Here is an 8,570-nt window from a genome sequence, read left to right on the forward strand (position 1 = left end):
TTCTGCCTGGCACCTCAGCTTTTATTTCCACTAGCCAAGCAAAAATTCTATACAGATGTCTGTTAGTGAAAAAAGGCTCTGCTAAAAATGCATTTCGAACCCACTGTTTTTATTTCATATTCATTCAGTATTTTTTGTCCCTATGCCTAAATTTCAATACGACTGCTTAATATGCATGCTAGGAGCAATATTATAAACACTGTAAAACACGTCAAAATACAACTTTTGCTTATTTAATGTATTTACTTTGCATCAAAAACTTACTAATTATGTGTATTAAATACATTAAAAATTTACAGTTAAAATATATTCACTTCGACTTAAGAAAGTAACTGAAGAACTGACCCGGCTGTAAGTGATAAGAATAAGAAGCCCACGTACCCCTGAGAAAACGCGGCGCTGCCGTCAATCAAGAGGCGTATGAAAATGCAAGGCACATAGCGCTTAACCAGAAAACACTAAACAAAAACACAGAAAACGCTATGCACATACAACACTGTCGTGGTCAGTCAGCAGGAGTCTGGCTTCGTCAGATGAAAATGCCTGTAACATACACAACGGCTCTAATCTTGAGATCCACTCGGGAGGCTCCGCAGCGGCTTGACTGACTGACTGAAAAACTTTATAGTTAAAATATGCACAGGGAGCGAGTGGAGTGGTCCTTAAGGGGCCGTCCCTCACAAACGCTAGGTGGGCAGCGCATTACAGGAGTCCATTGGCTGTAGCTGCTGCTTGGGCGCGCCCGATCGAGGCCTTCTGGCTCGCCAGGTCAGGGCAGCCGAGAAGGGCCGCCTCGCAGTCCTCGCGGGTAGGGTTGGGGATAGGGGGAAGGTGCGGGGTTGATTAGCATGCCCACACCATGTGGTAAAGGTCCGAAGACTTTTCCCTACAGTGCGGGCACTCCCCTGTGCACGCAGGGTCGAAATGTTTGATGAGTGCCGGGCACAGCAGTGTTTTAGTATAAAGGCGAAAGAGTAAGCGTTCCTCCGCCTTCGTGAGGCCCTTGCAGGACTTAGAAAAGATTGCATGGCCGAATTGGTAATATTGGATGATTTCCTTGAAGGTAAATGCCGGATTGAGTCCGGAGTCCGCATCGGGGGGAGGCGAGGGCTATGCCCGGTGAGAGCGCGCGTGCAGCGGCGTCGGCCGCTTCGCTGCCCTCGAGACCCGTGGGCGCGGGAGTCCATATTATTGTGCGGGACGCGGGAGCCCTAATATAATTGCTATTCTGAAGTATTCGGCATGCCAAATAGGGAATAAAGCACCTTTCGATGTTCCTGCAGGCCCCTCGCGAGTCGGTAATGATGACCCGCGAGTTGTGATCGGCGGCGGCGAGCGCGATTGCCACCTCTTCCGCATGTAATTTCTTCTGCTTTGAACGTAAGGCTCTTCACTGCGGTGTTTTGGTGGACGACTGCGGCCGTGTACCAACCTCTATGGTGTGGGCAGGTGGCGTCCGCGTAAAATACTCCGCGTTTGTTTCCATAGTAGCGTGCCTAGGCTCCCGCCCGCGCGAGCCGCCGGCCACTATGGTCGTCTCGTGTAATGTTGGCCGGAAGAGGGCGTTCGTGCAGGGCGTATCTCCAGATTTCGGGAATGCGCACGCGCTCTTCCGTCAGTGCTGGGTGTTGGATGGGAAGTCGGGCAAGCAGGCGGCGACCCGACGGCGTCTTTGAGAGTCTTTAGTAGGGGTTTGTCAAGTGTGCTTCTCGGAGCTCCACGAAAGTGTTGACCATCCCCAGACCCAGGAGGCGGTGGTTCGACGTGGTGACCGAGAGGTCAAGAGCACGCTTGTAAATCGTGCGGAGAACCACCTCAAGCGCTCCCTCGTCACATTTGCGAAGGTGGAGGTAAGGAATCGAGTACAGGACTCGACTGGTTACGAATGCGAGCGCCAGCCGCAAGGTATCTTTGCACCGTAACCCCCCGCGGTTATTGGAAACCTGGCGGATCATGCCGCCCACCTGGTCCCCAACCTTGCGCAATTTGGCCAGTGTTGTGTCGACACGGCGGTGTTTATTGATAAAGAGACCCAGTACTCTGATCTCAGCGTGTTGTGGGATGGGTCCGCTCGCTAGGGACAGTTCGATTATGGTAGTGCACTTCGGCGAGGGTCGAATGTGCACAAATTCCGATTTGTCCGGGGAGCATTCAAGGCCGCAGCGGCGTTGGTAAGCGTCCACAATCTGCACCGCTTGCTGCAGGTTGGCTTCAATGTCTCCTATCGATCCGTGCTTAGCCCAGATGGTGATGTCGTCGGCATAGAGCGCGTGCTGTATGCCTTCGACACTGTCCAGCTGAGCTGGAAGTTTCATCATTGCCAAATTGAATAGTAGGGGTGAAAGGACCGCGACTCGCGGGTACCTAATTGGTAGGAGCCGCGTTCTTCATCTTGTATCCGGATATAAGATTGCCGGGCGGAGAGAAATTGTCTAATGTACTGAAACGTGTTGTGTCCGCAGTTGGTTTGGGAGAGGGGCGTCAAAATGATGTCGTGTGTTACATTGTTAAAGCCCCCTTCAAATCGAGGGCGAGTACTATCTTGTCATTCAGGGGGTATTCGACGGGATTCAGAATTTCGCGGTCTAATTGCAGCAGGACATCCTGCGAGGACCGGTGCGGGCGGAATCCGAACATGATGTTTGCGAATACATTTTGGTTTTCCAAAACCTCGGACAGCCTTTCTCGCACCATAGACTCCATCAGCTTTCCCGCACAAGACGTGAGGGAGGTGGGGCGGAGGTTTCCCGTGTTTGTGGCTTTGCCGGCTTTAGGAATGAAGGTGACCAGGGTGACGCAGCTTGAGCAGGAAAGATGTCACCGCACAGCAAATGCCGACAGAATGTGACGTCAGCAATTAGAGAGAGCTCCGACAAGCGCGATATTTGGATTGACTTATATAAACTACCAGAGAGAGGACGCATTATCTTGCCCGGTGAGGCGTTTTTCGTGCAAAGACTGTGGGCCGACAAATTGTCTCACAAGCGCCGGACTGGTCGCGTTCGGATTTGGGGTCGATCTAGAATCGAATTGCTAATGGAAACTTGCGTCACGCATCGGTCAGAAGTCGAACTGTCAACCAACAAACACATGGGCGCCTACGGGAGCTGGCCAGCCTTGAGAGTCGGGGTCCTTTGCGCTGGCATATTCGGGCGCGAAAGGTGCCCAAGGAGCCCTTGCTGGTATTATGGCATGTTCTTCTCACGCAGCTTAAATAAGTGGTGATTGTCTTCCTGTCAGAAGTGGCCATAAACGAAAGGATTGCGGAAAAGGGAGAGTTTTCACTGTTCCCGAAACGTGATTTTGAGCACTAGATAGTTCCACGGCAGCTTAAAGTATGCTGAAAACTTGTTTACGCTGCCTGCTCATTTGTTAGAATTGAAGTATACTTTAGACAAATTATTTTCATATTTATGAAAGTACATTTCGGTTACATTCACAAAATGATAAAACCGCATGCATATTTTTTCACGTATTTGAAACGCGCTTGAAACATGCATTATTCAAGTTATTTGCGACAAAATTTAAGATATTTAGAATATGAAGCACGAAATTTCAGGAATATATTTCCTGCATATCTTTAATGCATACGTGAAAACAAAATATGTTTAAAATAGAGTATAAATATCCCGGCATATATACCGAAAGTATCAGTTTTCGCTAAGGGACGTAATATCAGCCTTGTGTGTGACAAGACTAATTAACCCCCTCGTGCATCCTTAAAGCACTCATTTTGAATGCTGCGAATGCTGCACTCATTTTGAATGCTGCTTTCTGGCGCCTCTGTGCCCAGTCTCTGCACTTTGGAATTCATTTATTCACTCAACTTTCAAACTGTGCACTACGGTACATCACCTGTGGACTCGACTGCGATAAAAACGCCCACATAGAATATGCTGAAATAACAATGTTTTCGACGCCAGACGAAGTTGAATGAGTTGGTAGTCAAAACGACGTGGGCGGAAATACGATTCAAATCACGGATGGCTGGGACAAAGGGCAGGCGTTCAGATGTAACATGCTAGCGATGGTCGGAATGAAGGCTCGTCGGTGGAGAAGATATCATTTAGATTTCTACTCCTAAAACCTTGACAATGGCTTTATGTCTTTTGAGTTCATCCGAGTGGCAGGAGATTTATCGCAAAGCAAGAATGGAAGGTGATTTCCTGACTGAGGAAACAGTGGAAGCGCAGGAAGTTGTCATAATCAGTCTCAGGCAGTGTGTTTAGAAATTATACGAACATTTGAGAAACGCTGTTTAAGTACCTGCGCACAGAACTTTAGGTTATCCTGTAAATTTCAACGCGTATTTAGAACTAAATACGCGTATTTAGAAAAGGCGTGAAAGAGCGGACAGCAGCCTACGCCAATGAGGTTCCGGACTGAGAACTCCACCCGCCGCTACAACCTCCCAGACAATTTCATTAAAATATTTTCACCAACGCCAATGAAGACGATGAACGCCGACGGCCTATTGCTTCAGCGCCGTCTTTCTGGCACAACTTTGTCAATGCCTGCAGCCCACATCTTTCTCTCATCACCCCACGTACCTATAACCCGACTGAGGCGTCCACTGATCCAGCGAGCCAGTTATGCGCACTTGGTTTCTTTAAAATTGCACTACGCTGTCAATGCCACCGCATGCAGCACGCACCTGTCACTACCGCCACGCAGTTTAAAGCACGATTGAGGTGTCCACTGTTTCCAGAGGGCAGTTATGCGTCTCGCTTTCAAAGCTACCGCTCCATTGGTTTCGCAGCTTAAAGCGCGACTAAGCTGTCCAGTGCTGGTTGCAACGGACAACGGCGACGGCGACACCGCGTAGCGCAAAAACGGGCGCCAAAGAGCGGCGCTCTAAACAGGGTGTTCAGAAAATTTTATTTGCATATGTACTTACATACGCCAAGGTTACCAGATATATTGACATTTACAAGTACACATGACACTAAGCATGTAAGGCGAACCAATTAAAGAGTTACCATTGTAAGATGGGTACTGGGATGGTTAGAGTACTGTGCGCCGGCGGTAGACACAGAGACACAGGCCTCGTAGACACAGAGGTCGAGCACCACGAGCACACACACAAAGCGATGGCAATGCCGCTCAACACAACGGTAAGAAGTTCGTCGTCGTCTTCGCTTGAACAGGAACTTCTTCGTCGTTACAACTGCCCCCCGGGGAGAAGAGGAGCCATCCTGGCGACTTACGGCGTAGGTGGGACGGCCGGGTCATAATACGGCTTGAGGCGCTGGACGTGAACAGTCTCGCGTCCGCGCCGGCGAAGATCAGGAGACGGCATCAGCGGTTCCACCACGTAATTAACAGGCGAGGTGCGTTCCACAACTCGGTAGGGGCCGTGAGACTTTGAAAGAAGTTTCGAGGAGAGGCCCGGAGTACTGGATGGAATCCAGAGCCACACGAGGCTACCAGAAGAAAAGTGCGGGGACGTGTGATGGCTGTCGTGGCGGGATTTCCGACGGTATTGGGCCTCAGTTGTGAGAGAACGGGCGATTTGGCGACACTCTTCTGCGTGTCGTGCAGCTTGAGAAATAGGAGTACACTCAGATGCGTCAGGCTGGTATGGGAGAATGGTATCGAGTGGAGCAGAAGGATGACGGCCGTAAAGAAGATGGAACGGTGAGAAGCCGGTAGTCGACTGCGTTGCGGTGTTGTAGGCGTACGTCACATACGGAAGGACGAGATCCCAATTGGAATGGTCTGATGAGACGTATATAGAGAGCATATCACCGAGGGTACGGTTAAATCTTTCTGTAAGGCCGTTAGTTTGCGGGTGATAGGCAGAGCTTGTTCGGTGAATGATGTTGCACTGGCGGAGCAAGGCTTTGACAACTTCCGATAAGAAAACGCGGCCTCTGTCACTCAGCAGTTCGCGCGGTGCGCCGTGGCGAAGAATGAACCGTCGCAAAATGAAGGAGGCTACGTCAGACGCTGAGGCGGATGGAAGGGCGGCGGTTTCTGCATACCTCGTCAAGTGGTCAACGGCGACGATAGCCCAACGGTTACCGGCTGCAGTGTAGGGAAGAGGTCCATACAAATCAATGCCTACGCGGTCGAATGGGCGCGGTGGGCAAGGTAGCGGCTGCAACTCGCCTGCAGAACGGTGAGCAGGGGGCTTGCGACGTTGGCAGGGCAGGCATGAGCGGATGTGCCGGCGGTAGACACAGAGACACAGGCCTCGTAGACATAGAGGTCGAGCACCACGAGCACACACACAAAGCGATGACAATGCCGCTCAACACAACGGTAAGAAGTTCGTCGTCGTCTTCGCTTGAACAGGAACTTCTTCGTCGTTACACCATAAACATCTCTAAGTAACTAACAGGATAGAATACGTATAAACAATACTGATCCGCAGCCGCGGTGGCTCAGTGGTTATGGTGCTCGGCTGCTGACCCAAAAGACGCGGGTTCGATCCCGGCCGCGGCGGCTAGAATTTCTTTGGAGGAGAAATTCTAGAGGCCCGTGTACTGTACGATGTCAGTGCACGTTAAAGAACCCCTGGTGGTCGAAATTTCCGCAGCCCTCCACTATGGCGTCTCTCATAGTCTTAGTCGCTTTGGGACGTTAAACCCCATAAACCAAACCAAACCAAAAATACTGATCCGGCCATATAACGCACACAGTAAGACGAGCAGCGCAACTTCATGCAATCATATTCATTCCGTTCACCTTATATACCCCCACTGGCTGGTGCGAGTCTCGCGCCAGTTTTCCCGGCTACATTCATGTCGAAATTGTGAGGAACCGTTTGTAGTACAGCGTTCCGCGATGGTGTCACACAATTTCTGTTTGCACATTCCTTACATGAGCTAGTTCAGTTCAGCCTAGGTCACGACATGGAATAGAACCGACGACATACACACCTTCAGTTGTATGCCTTTCCAGTCTTTACCTCCTCCCTTATTTAAGGCGCAGTTGAGGTGTCCACCGACGTGTGAGGCAGTTACTGCGGGGTTTCCTCAAAAATTCAGGGGGCACTTTGACTGTCTAAAGTGCGTAGAGGCGAAAGCGTTTTCCGCACCACTTTGACTGCTTCTGCGGCACTGGTGGCGTCACATGTAATTGAGTACTAATTACTAAGTGATGACAAATCACTAATTAATGGTTAATTACTGATTTGTGCCTGAATACTAATTAACTGCTGATTGATGACGCTTAAGCTTCGCCTTTAGGAGTGGAACGCGAAGCGTGTTGTAGCGGTGCCAGGGAGTCCACGGAACACCACCACCCGTTCGGCGCGATGCCTTGCCCTTTGAACGCTTTTTGAGGAAAGGAAAGGGCGCAGTAATTCTCTGTCATCTCGGTGGACACCTGAACCGCACTGTAGAGGAAGGGAGGAAGTGGGAGTGGAAGAAGAAAAAGAAAGATGGCCCGTAATGAAGAAAATGAAAATTGTATTTCAGGAAAGAAAATTACGCAGTAACTGTCTTACATATCTCGGTGGACACCCGTCAAAATTCAGGGGGGGGGGGGGGGGCACTTTTTTGACCTAAAGTGCGGTCACTGATGTGTGGTTAAGATGTTAAGCTTCGCCTCTAAGCTCCAATTCGGCCATGTCAACTTTAATAATACAGTGGAACTGTAGAGGCTTTAAGGACCGCACTAAGCGGGCCAATTTCCGCCTCTACTTTGAAACTTTCGAGTCCTTACCAGCCGTGGTTGCCCTCCAAGAGCCAGGCCTGGGCGCCACAATTTCAAATTACACGACGTTCCAACAGGATCCCGCGTCTTGTCTTCTCGTTCACAAAGACTACACAGCCAACCTAGTGGATCTCGACCTCCAACTAGAGTACTCTTATGTAATGGTGACCCTCCTACCAGTCCGCCGCAGGGACCCACCGTTGCATATACTCAACGTGTACTGCTCTCCCAAACTAAAGCGAGTGACTTTTGCGGACCTCTTTAGCCGCGCGCTAAGAGTAGCGGGCCGCGATCCCCTGCTGATTGTGGGCGACTTTAACGCTCCCAGTCAGCAGTGGGGGTATCGCAAGGAGGAGTCGCGCGGGCGTAAGCTGGCGGAGCTTGCGTCCACGTTGGGCCTCACCCTCCACACGGACCCTGTCCACCCAACCCGGCTAGGAAATTCCGCGACGCGGGATACGTGTCCGGACTTAACCTTCACTCGCAACATACGACACGCAGACTGGCTCAACACCGAGGAGACCCTCGGTAGCGACCACTGCATCATTAACATTACACTACGCACACGCCCCCTCAAGCGTCCCAGAACACAAGCCCATATCCCAGATTGGACGAAATTCAGGCAAAATTTTAACTCACTTGATAATACACCCATTTCCGCGCAAGGCAACACAGCATGGTCCCAACAGCTGCTGGCACACCTTTCCTCGCATGAAACACACATCCATCTCTCAGAGGCGGTCACGGACGTGGATAACCACCTTCTACACCTCTGGGAAGCCCGTCGCAGCCTCGTCCGCCGTTGGCGACGCCAGAAACACAACAAAAAGCTTAAAGCTCGAATTGCCGAGCTTACCCAGAAAGCGGCAGAGTACGCGGCCCAACTCGCCGACTCCAACTGGGTAGAT

The 8,570-nt window shown here is 50.7% G+C and overlaps 1 pseudogene; it reads right to left on the reverse strand.

The window, feature by feature from the left end:
- Window positions 1–702: 702 nt before the first annotated feature.
- Window positions 703–2,318, reverse strand: LOC149335859 (uncharacterized; annotated as a pseudogene).
- Between the last annotated feature and the right edge of the window lie 6,252 nt (window positions 2,319–8,570).

This window comes from Amblyomma mixtum, chromosome 7 (genome assembly GCF_055824585.1).
Source record: "Amblyomma mixtum isolate Tamu chromosome 7, ASM5582458v1, whole genome shotgun sequence".
Classification (NCBI taxonomy): domain Eukaryota; kingdom Metazoa; phylum Arthropoda; class Arachnida; order Ixodida; family Ixodidae; genus Amblyomma; species Amblyomma mixtum.